Source organism: Lepisosteus platostomus, chromosome 5, assembly GCF_059453375.1.
Source record: "Lepisosteus platostomus isolate fLepPlt1 chromosome 5, fLepPlt1.hap1, whole genome shotgun sequence".
Lineage (NCBI taxonomy): Eukaryota > Metazoa > Chordata > Actinopteri > Semionotiformes > Lepisosteidae > Lepisosteus > Lepisosteus platostomus.
Genome location: NC_142615.1, coordinates 47,788,478 through 47,798,477, shown reverse-complemented (window position 1 = coordinate 47,798,477; position 10,000 = coordinate 47,788,478). Strand labels below are relative to the sequence as shown.

At 52.6% G+C, this 10,000-nt stretch overlaps 6 non-coding genes and 8 pseudogenes across 6 annotated transcripts; all 14 read right to left on the bottom strand.

Annotated features, from left to right (window-relative positions):
* Nucleotides 1-119: 119 nt before the first annotated feature.
* On the bottom strand, nt 120-238 carry LOC148668046 (5S ribosomal RNA; annotated as a pseudogene).
* Nucleotides 239-775: 537 nt separating this feature from the next.
* Nucleotides 776-894, bottom strand: LOC148668045 (5S ribosomal RNA). The gene has a single exon (XR_015938358.1). It is a non-coding gene; the product is annotated as a 5S ribosomal RNA (ribosomal RNA).
* A 537-nt stretch (nt 895-1,431) lies between these two features.
* Nucleotides 1,432-1,550, bottom strand: LOC148668044 (5S ribosomal RNA). The gene has a single exon (XR_015937503.1). It is a non-coding gene; the product is annotated as a 5S ribosomal RNA (ribosomal RNA).
* Nucleotides 1,551-2,087: 537 nt separating this feature from the next.
* On the bottom strand, nt 2,088-2,206 carry LOC148668043 (5S ribosomal RNA; annotated as a pseudogene).
* A 538-nt stretch (nt 2,207-2,744) lies between these two features.
* LOC148668042 (5S ribosomal RNA) lies at nt 2,745-2,863 on the bottom strand (annotated as a pseudogene).
* A 1,181-nt stretch (nt 2,864-4,044) lies between these two features.
* Nucleotides 4,045-4,163, bottom strand: LOC148668041 (5S ribosomal RNA; annotated as a pseudogene).
* Nucleotides 4,164-4,699: 536 nt separating this feature from the next.
* On the bottom strand, nt 4,700-4,818 carry LOC148668040 (5S ribosomal RNA). Its single transcript, XR_015938357.1, has one exon. It is a non-coding gene; the product is annotated as a 5S ribosomal RNA (ribosomal RNA).
* Nucleotides 4,819-5,355: 537 nt separating this feature from the next.
* On the bottom strand, nt 5,356-5,474 carry LOC148668039 (5S ribosomal RNA). Its single transcript, XR_015937502.1, has one exon. It is a non-coding gene; the product is annotated as a 5S ribosomal RNA (ribosomal RNA).
* A 537-nt stretch (nt 5,475-6,011) lies between these two features.
* LOC148668038 (5S ribosomal RNA) lies at nt 6,012-6,130 on the bottom strand. Its single transcript, XR_015937501.1, has one exon. It is a non-coding gene; the product is annotated as a 5S ribosomal RNA (ribosomal RNA).
* A 538-nt stretch (nt 6,131-6,668) lies between these two features.
* LOC148668037 (5S ribosomal RNA) lies at nt 6,669-6,787 on the bottom strand (annotated as a pseudogene).
* A 1,181-nt stretch (nt 6,788-7,968) lies between these two features.
* Nucleotides 7,969-8,087, bottom strand: LOC148668036 (5S ribosomal RNA; annotated as a pseudogene).
* Nucleotides 8,088-8,624: 537 nt separating this feature from the next.
* On the bottom strand, nt 8,625-8,743 carry LOC148668035 (5S ribosomal RNA; annotated as a pseudogene).
* A 537-nt stretch (nt 8,744-9,280) lies between these two features.
* Nucleotides 9,281-9,399, bottom strand: LOC148668034 (5S ribosomal RNA). Its single transcript, XR_015939098.1, has one exon. It is a non-coding gene; the product is annotated as a 5S ribosomal RNA (ribosomal RNA).
* A 537-nt stretch (nt 9,400-9,936) lies between these two features.
* The window catches only part of LOC148668033 (5S ribosomal RNA), a 119-nt pseudogene continuing 55 nt past the window's right edge, over nt 9,937-10,000 (bottom strand).

Genomic DNA, 10,000 nt, shown 5'->3' with positions numbered 1-10,000 from the left:
AATACACAAGCACCCGTGTCTCGCCAAAGCTGACAAATAAACAGACGGACAAGCCGCACTGCACGTGTGAACAGGGGAATGAGCGAGCGAGCGGGGATAGGGCGCCTCCTGCGCTTAAAAGCTTGCAGCACCTGGTATTCCCAGGCGGTCTCCCATCCAAGTACTAACCAGGCCCATCCCTGTTTAGCTTCCGAGATCAGACGAGATCAGGCGTGCTCAAGGGGGTGTGGCCGTAAGCGAGAGCAAGGCTCGCTGGCACCCTTCTTATTGAGAGGACAGCTCCGTCACCTCTTTTATGACGCTGCTCTTTTTCCCTTGCGTTTTTCTCTTCTTCCCACGTTCTCTCTCTTCACTGCCTTCGTCCCCGCTCTATTTCACTTCAGCCTTTCACTCTTGCTTCCTTCCAATGAGGACGGAGCTGCGGGAGAAAGGGCGCTATAGAGGATCGCTGTGGAGAGCTGCTGCTGTGCTTTGACATCTGAGCTCTGTGGAAAACGATCTCAATACAATTCTGAAAAACGCGACTCTCCGAACGCCAGCCGAACAAGTCTCCACAGCCGAAGCGCTGTGTCTCTTTTCAGCTGGCGATAAACCTTTCCTCGATCCTTTGCGGACTTGTAAAACTGTTCCTGATCAGAATAAAAAACGCTCACGCTAATACACAAGCACCCGTGTCTCGCCAAAGCTGACAAATAAACAGACGGACAAGCCGCACTGCACGTGTGAACAGGGGAATGAGCGAGCAAGCGGGGATAGGGCGCCTCCTGCGCTTAAAAGCTTACAGCACCTGGTATTCCCAGGCGGTCTCCCATCCAAGTACTAACCAGGCCCATCCCTGTTTAGCTTCAGAGATCAGACGAGATCAGGCGTGCTCAAGGGGGTGTGGCCGTAAGCGAGAGCAAGGCTCGCTGGCACCCTTCTTATTGAGAGGACAGCTCCGTCACCTCTTTTACGACGCTGCTTTTTTTCCCTTGCGTTTTTCTCTTCTTCCCACGTTCTCTCTCTTCACTGCCTTCGTCCCCGCTCTATTTCACTTCAGCCTTTCACTCTTGCTTCCTTCCAATGAGGACTGAGCTGCGGGAGAAAGGGCGCTATAGAGGATCGCTGTGGAGAGCTGCTGCTGTGCTTTGACATCTGAGCTCTGTGGAAAACGATCTCAATACAATTCTGAAAAACGCGACTCTCCGAACGCCAGCCGAACAAGTCTCCACAGCCGAAGCGCTGTGTCTCTTTTCAGCTAGCGATAAACCTTTCCTCGATCCTTTGCGGACTTGTAAAACTGTTCCTGATCAGAATAAAAAACGCTCACGCTAATACACAAGCACCCGTGTCTCGCCAAAGCTGACAAATAAACAGACGGACAAGCCGCACTGCACGTGTGAACAGGGGAATGAGCGAGCGAGCGGGGATAGGGCGCCTCCTGCGCTTAAGAGCTTACAGCACCTGGTATTCCCAGGCGGTCTCCCATCCAAGTACTAACCAGGCCCATCCCTGTTTAGCTTCCGAGATCAGACGAGATCAGGCGTGCTCAAGGGGGTGTGGCCGTAAGCGAGAGCAAGGCTCGCTGGCACCCTTCTTATTGAGAGGACAGCTCCGTCACCTCTTTTATGACGCTGCTCTTTTTCCCTTGCGTTTTTCTCTTCTTCCCACGTTCTCTCTCTTCACTGCCTTCGTCCCCGCTCTATTTCACTTCAGCCTTTCACTCTTGCTTCCTTCCAATGAGGACGGAGCTGCGGGAGAAAGGGCGCTATAGAGGATCGCTGTGGAGAGCTGCTGCTGTGCTTTGACATCTGAGCTCTGTGGAAAACGATCTCAATACAGTTCTGAAAAACGCGACTCTCCGAACGCCAGCCGAACAAGTCTCCACAGCCGAAGCGCTGTGTCTCTTTTCAGCTGGCGATAAACCTTTCTTCGATCCTTTGCGGACTTGTAAAACTGTTCCTGATCAGAATAAAAAACGCTCACGCTAATACACAAACACCCGTGTCTCGCCAAAGCTGACAAATAAACAGACGGACAAGCCGCACTGCACGTGTGAACAGGGGAATGAGCGAGCGAGCGGGGATAGGGCGCCTCCTGCGCTTAAAAGCTTACAGCACCTGGTATTCCCAGGCGGTCTCCCATCCAAGTACTAACCAGGCCCATCCCTGTTTAGCTTCCGAAATCAGACGAGATCAGGCGTGCTCAAGGGGGTGTGGCCGTAAGCGAGAGCAAGGCTCGCTGGCACCCTTCTTATTGAGAGGACAGCTCCGTCACCTCTTTTATGACGCTGCTCTTTTTCTCTTGCGTTTTTCTCTTCTTCCCACGTTCTCTCTCTTCACTGCCTTCGTCCCCGCTCTATTTCACTTCAGCCTTTCACTCTTGCTTCCTTCCAATGAGGACGGAGCTGCGGGAGAAAGGGCGCTATAGAGGATCGCTGTGGAGAGCTGCTGCTGTGCTTTGACATCTGAGCTCTGTGGAAAACGATCTCAATACAATTCTGAAAAACGCGACTCTCCGAACGCCAGCCGAACAAGTCTCCACAGCCGAAGCGCTGTGTCTCTTTTCAGCTGGCGATAAACCTTTCCTCGATTCTTTGCGGACTTGTTAAACTGTTCCTGATCAGAACAAAAAAACGCTCACGCTAATACACAAGCACCCGTGTCTCGCCAAAGCTGACAAATAAACAGACGGACAAGCCGCACTGCACGTGTGAACAGGGGAATGAGCGAGCGAGCGGGGATAGGGCGCCTCCTGCGCTTAAAAGCTTACAGCACCTGGTATTTCCAGGCGGTCTCCAATCCAAGTACTAACCAGGCCCATCCCTGTTTAGCTTCCGAGATCAGACGAGATCAGGTGTGCTCAAGGGGGTGTGGCCGTAAGCGACACCAAGGCTCGCTGGCACCCTTCTTATTGAGAGGACAGCTCCGTCACCTCCTTTACGACGCTGCTTTTTTTCCCTTGCGTTTTTCTCTTCTTCCCACGTTCTCTCTCTTCACTGCCTTCGTCCCCGCTCTATTTCACTTCAGCCTTTCACTCTTGCTTCCTTCCAATGAGGACGGAGCTGCGGGAGAAAGGGCGCTATAGAGGATCGCTGTGGAGAGCTGCTGCTGTGCTTTGACATCTGAGCTCTGTGGAAAACGATCTCAATACAATTCTGAAAAACGAGACTCTCCGAACGCCAGCCGAACAAGTCTCCACAGCCGAAGCGCTGTGTCTCTTTTCAGCTGGCGATAAACCTTTCCTCGATCCTTTGCGGACTTGTAAAACTGTTCCTGATCAGAATAAAAAACGCTCACGCTAATACACAAGCACCCGTGTCTCGCCAAAGCTGACAAATAAACAGACGGACAAGCCGCACTGCACGTGTGAACAGGGGAATGAGCGAGCGAGCGGGGATAGGGCGCCTCCTGCGCTTAAAAGCTTACAGCACCTGGTATTCCCAGGCGGTCTCCCATCCAAGTACTAACCAGGCCCATGCCTGTTTAGCTTTCGAGATCAGACGAGCTCAAGGGGGTGTGGCCGTAAGCGAGAGCAAGGCTCGCTGGCACCCTTCTTATTGAGAGGACAGCTCCGTCACCTCTTTTACGACGCTGCTTTTTTTCCCTTGCGTTTTTCTCTTCTTCCCACGTTCTCTCTCTTCACTGCCTTCGTCCCCGCTCTATTTCACTTCAGCCTTTCACTCTTGCTTCCTTCCAATGAGGACGGAGCTGCGGGAGAAAGGGCGCTATAGAGGATCGCTGTGGAGAGCTGCTGCTGTGCTTTGACATCTGAGCTCTGTGGAAAACGATCTCAATACAATTCTGAAAAACGCGACTCTCCGAACGCCAGCCGAACAAGTCTCCACAGCCGAAGCGCTGTGTCTCTTCAGCTGGCGATAAACCTTTCCTCGATCCTTTGCGGACTTGTAAAACTGTTCCTGATCAGAATAAAAAACGCTCACGCTAATACACAAGCACCCGTGTCTCGCCAAAGCTGACAAATAAACAGACGGACACGCTGCACTGCACGTGTGAACAGGGGAATGAGCGAGCGAGCAGGGATAGGGCGCCTCCTGCGCTTAAAAGCTTACAGCACCTGGTATTCCCAGGCGGTCTCCCATCCAAGTACTAACCAGGCCCATCCCTGTTTAGCTTTCGAGATCAGACGAGATCAGGCGTGCTCAAGGGGGTGTGGCCGTAAGCGAGAGCAAGGCTCGCTGGCACCCTTCTTATTGAGAGGACAGCTCCGTCACCTCTTTTACGACGCTGCTTTTTTCCCTTGCGTTTTTCTCTTCTTCCCACGTTCTCTCTCTTCACTGCCTTCGTCCCCGCTCTATTTCACTTCAGCCTTTCACTCTTGCTTCCTTCCAATGAGGACGGAGCTGCGGGAGAAAGGGCGCTATAGAGGATCGCTGTGGAGAGCTGCTGCTGTGCTTTGACATCTGAGCTCTGTGGAAAACGATCTCAATACAATTCTGAAAAACGCGACTCTCCGAACGCCAGCCGAACAAGTCTCCACAGCCGAAGCGCTGTGTCTCTTTTCAGCTGGCGATAAACCTTTCCTCGATCCTTTGCGGACTTGTAAAACTGTTCCTGATCAGAATAAAAAACGCTCACGCTAATACACAAGCACCCGTGTCTCGCCAAAGCTGACAAATAAACAGACGGACAAGCCGCACTGCACGTGTGAACAGGGGAATGAGCGAGCAAGCGGGGATAGGGCGCCTCCTGCGCTTAAAAGCTTACAGCACCTGGTATTCCCAGGCGGTCTCCCATCCAAGTACTAACCAGGCCCATCCCTGTTTAGCTTCAGAGATCAGACGAGATCAGGCGTGCTCAAGGGGGTGTGGCCGTAAGCGAGAGCAAGGCTCGCTGGCACCCTTCTTATTGAGAGGACAGCTCCGTCACCTCTTTTACGACGCTGCTTTTTTTCCCTTGCGTTTTTCTCTTCTTCCCACGTTCTCTCTCTTCACTGCCTTCGTCCCCGCTCTATTTCACTTCAGCCTTTCACTCTTGCTTCCTTCCAATGAGGACTGAGCTGCGGGAGAAAGGGCGCTATAGAGGATCGCTGTGGAGAGCTGCTGCTGTGCTTTGACATCTGAGCTCTGTGGAAAACGATCTCAATACAATTCTGAAAAACGCGACTCTCCGAACGCCAGCCGAACAAGTCTCCACAGCCGAAGCGCTGTGTCTCTTTTCAGCTAGCGATAAACCTTTCCTCGATCCTTTGCGGACTTGTAAAACTGTTCCTGATCAGAATAAAAAACGCTCACGCTAATACACAAGCACCCGTGTCTCGCCAAAGCTGACAAATAAACAGACGGACAAGCCGCACTGCACGTGTGAACAGGGGAATGAGCGAGCGAGCGGGGATAGGGCGCCTCCTGCGCTTAAAAGCTTACAGCACCTGGTATTCCCAGGCGGTCTCCCATCCAAGTACTAACCAGGCCCATCCCTGTTTAGCTTCCGAGATCAGACGAGATCAGGCGTGCTCAAGGGGGTGTGGCCGTAAGCGAGAGCAAGGCTCGCTGGCACCCTTCTTATTGAGAGGACAGCTCCGTCACCTCTTTTATGACGCTGCTCTTTTTCCCTTGCGTTTTTCTCTTCTTCCCACGTTCTCTCTCTTCACTGCCTTCGTCCCCGCTCTATTTCACTTCAGCCTTTCACTCTTGCTTCCTTCCAATGAGGACGGAGCTGCGGGAGAAAGGGCGCTATAGAGGATCGCTGTGGAGAGCTGCTGCTGTGCTTTGACATCTGAGCTCTGTGGAAAACGATCTCAATACAGTTCTGAAAAACGCGACTCTCCGAACGCCAGCCGAACAAGTCTCCACAGCCGAAGCGCTGTGTCTCTTTTCAGCTGGCGATAAACCTTTCTTCGATCCTTTGCGGACTTGTAAAACTGTTCCTGATCAGAATAAAAAACGCTCACGCTAATACACAAACACCCGTGTCTCGCCAAAGCTGACAAATAAACAGACGGACAAGCCGCACTGCACGTGTGAACAGGGGAATGAGCGAGCGAGCGGGGATAGGGCGCCTCCTGCGCTTAAAAGCTTACAGCACCTGGTATTCCCAGGCGGTCTCCCATCCAAGTACTAACCAGGCCCATCCCTGTTTAGCTTCCGAGATCAGACGAGATCAGGCGTGCTCAAGGGGGTGTGGCCGTAAGCGAGAGCAAGGCTCGCTGGCACCCTTCTTATTGAGAGGACAGCTCCGTCACCTCTTTTATGACGCTGCTCTTTTTCTCTTGCGTTTTTCTCTTCTTCCCACGTTCTCTCTCTTCACTGCCTTCGTCCCCGCTCTATTTCACTTCAGCCTTTCACTCTTGCTTCCTTCCAATGAGGACGGAGCTGCGGGAGAAAGGGCGCTATAGAGGATCGCTGTGGAGAGCTGCTGCTGTGCTTTGACATCTGAGCTCTGTGGAAAACGATCTCAATACAATTCTGAAAAACGCGACTCTCCGAACGCCAGCCGAACAAGTCTCCACAGCCGAAGCGCTGTGTCTCTTTTCAGCTGGCGATAAACCTTTCCTCGATTCTTTGCGGACTTGTTAAACTGTTCCTGATCAGAACAAAAAAACGCTCACGCTAATACACAAGCACCCGTGTCTCGCCAAAGCTGACAAATAAACAGACGGACAACCCCCACTGCACGTGTGAACAGGGGAATGAGCGAGCGAGCGGGGATAGGGCGCCTCCTGCGCTTAAAAGCTTACAGCACCTGGTATTTCCAGGCGGTCTCCAATCCAAGTACTAACCAGGCCCATCCCTGTTTAGCTTCCGAGATCAGACGAGATCAGGTGTGCTCAAGGGGGTGTGGCCGTAAGCGACACCAAGGCTCGCTGGCACCCTTCTTATTGAGAGGACAGCTCCGTCACCTCCTTTACGACGCTGCTTTTTTTCCCTTGCGTTTTTCTCTTCTTCCCACGTTCTCTCTCTTCACTGCCTTCGTCCCCGCTCTATTTCACTTCAGCCTTTCACTCTTGCTTCCTTCCAATGAGGACGGAGCTGCGGGAGAAAGGGCGCTATAGAGGATCGCTGTGGAGAGCTGCTGCTGTGCTTTGACATCTGAGCTCTGTGGAAAACGATCTCAATACAATTCTGAAAAACGAGACTCTCCGAACGCCAGCCGAACAAGTCTCCACAGCCGAAGCGCTGTGTCTCTTTTCAGCTGGCGATAAACCTTTCCTCGATCCTTTGCGGACTTGTAAAACTGTTCCTGATCAGAATAAAAAACGCTCACGCTAATACACAAGCACCCGTGTCTCGCCAAAGCTGACAAATAAACAGACGGACAAGCCGCACTGCACGTGTGAACAGGGGAATGAGCGAGCGAGCGGGGATAGGGCGCCTCCTGCGCTTAAAAGCTTACAGCACCTGGTATTCCCAGGCGGTCTCCCATCCAAGTACTAACCAGGCCCATGCCTGTTTAGCTTTCGAGATCAGACGAGCTCAAGGGGGTGTGGCCGTAAGCGAGAGCAAGGCTCGCTGGCACCCTTCTTATTGAGAGGACAGCTCCGTCACCTCTTTTACGACGCTGCTTTTTTTCCCTTGCGTTTTTCTCTTCTTCCCACGTTCTCTCTCTTCACTGCCTTCGTCCCCGCTCTATTTCACTTCAGCCTTTCACTCTTGCTTCCTTCCAATGAGGACGGAGCTGCGGGAGAAAGGGCGCTATAGAGGATCGCTGTGGAGAGCTGCTGCTGTGCTTTGACATCTGAGCTCTGTGGAAAACGATCTCAATACAATTCTGAAAAACGCGACTCTCCGAACGCCAGCCGAACAAGTCTCCACAGCCGAAGCGCTGTGTCTCTTCAGCTGGCGATAAACCTTTCCTCGATCCTTTGCGGACTTGTAAAACTGTTCCTGATCAGAATAAAAAACGCTCACGCTAATACACAAGCACCCGTGTCTCGCCAAAGCTGACAAATAAACAGACGGACACGCTGCACTGCACGTGTGAACAGGGGAATGAGCGAGCGAGCAGGGATAGGGCGCCTCCTGCGCTTAAAAGCTTACAGCACCTGGTATTCCCAGGCGGTCTCCCATCCAAGTACTAACCAGGCCCATCCCTGTTTAGCTTTCGAGATCAGACGAGATCAGGCGTGCTCAAGGGGGTGTGGCCGTAAGCGAGAGCAAGGCTCGCTGGCACCCTTCTTATTGAGAGGACAGCTCCGTCACCTCTTTTACGACGCTGCTCTTTTTCCCTTGCGTTTTTCTCTTCTTCCCACGTTCTCTCTCTTCACTGCCTTCGTCCCCGCTCTATTTCACTTCAGCCTTTCACTCTTGCTTCCTTCCAATGAGGACAGAGCTGCGGGAGAAAGGGCGCTATAGAGGATCGCTGTGGAGAGCTGCTGCTGTGCTTTGACATCTGAGCTCTGTGGAAAACGATCTCAATACAATTCTGAAAAACGCGACCCTCCGAACGCCAGCCGAACAAGTCTCCACAGCCGAAGCGCTGTGTCTCTTTTCAGCTGGCGATAAACCTTTCCTCGATCCTTTGCGGACTTGTTAAACTGTTCATGATCAGAATAAAAAACGCTCACGCTAATACACAAGCACCCGCGTCTCGCCAACGCTGACAAATAAACAGACGGACAAGCCGCACTGCACGTGTGAACAGGGGAATGAGCGAGCGAGCGGGGATAGGGCGCCTCCTGCGCTTAAAAGCTTACAGCACCTGGTATTCCCAGGCGATCTCCCATCCAAGTACTAACCAGGCCCATCCCTGTTTAGCTTCCGAGATCAGACGAAATCAGGCGTGCTCAAGGGGGTGTGGCCGTAAGCGAGAGCAAGGCTCGCTGGCACCCTTCTTATTGAGAGGACAGCTCCGTCACCTCTTTTACGACGCTGCTTTTTTTCCCTTGCGTTTTTCTCTTCTTCCCACGTTCTCTCTCTTCACTGCCTTCGTCCCCGCTCTATTTCACTTCAGCCTTTCACTCTTGCTTCCTTCCAATGAGGACGGAGCTGCGGGAGAAAGGGCGCTATAGAGGATCGCTGTGGAGAGCTGCTGCTGTGCTTTGACATCTGAGCTCTGTGGAAAACGATCTCAATACAATTCTGAAAAACGCGACTCTCCGAACGCCAGCCGAACAAGTCTCCACAGCCGAAGCGCTGTGTCTCTTTTCAGCTGGCGATAAACCTTTCTTCGATCCTTTGCGGACTTGTAAAACTGTTCCTGATCAGAATAAAAAACGCTCACGCTAATACACAAGCACCCGTGTCTCGCCAAAGCTGACAAATAAACAGACGGACAAGCCGCACTGCACGTGTGAACAGGGGAATGAGCGAGCGAGCGGGGATAGGGCGCCTCCTGCGCTTAAAAGCTTACAGCACCTGGTATTCCCAGGCGGTCTCCCATCCAAGTACTAACCAGGCCCATCCCTGTTTAGCTTCCGAGATCAGATGAGATCAGGCGTGCTCAAGGGGGTGTGGCCGTAAGCGAGAGCAAGGCTCGCTGGCACCCTTCTTATTGAGAGGACAGCTCCGTCACCTCTTTTACGACGCTGCTTTTTTTCCCTTGCGTTTTTCTCTTCTTCCCACGTTCTCTCTCTTCACTGCCTTCGTCCCCGCTCTATTTCACTTCAGCCTTTCACTCTTGCTTCCTTCCAATGAGGACGGAGCTGCGGGAGAAAGGGCGCTATAGAGGATCGCTGTGGAGAGCTGCTGCTGTGCTTTGACATCTGAGCTCTGTGGAAAACGATCTCAATACAATTCTGAAAAACGCGACTCTCCGAACGCCAGCCGAACAAGTCTCCACAGCCGAAGCGCTGTGTCTCTTTTCAGCTGGCGATAAACCTTTCCTCGATCCTTTGCGGACTTGTAAAACTGTTCATGATCAGAATAAAAAACGCTCACGCTAATACACAAGCACCCGCGTCTCGCCAAAGCTGACAAATAAACAGACGGACAAGCCGCACTGCACGTGTGAACAGGGGAATGAGCGAGCGAGCGGGGATAGGGCGCCTCCTGCGCTTAAAAGCTTACAGCACCTGGTATTCCCAGGCGGTCTCCCATCCAAGTACTAACCAGGCCCATCCCTGT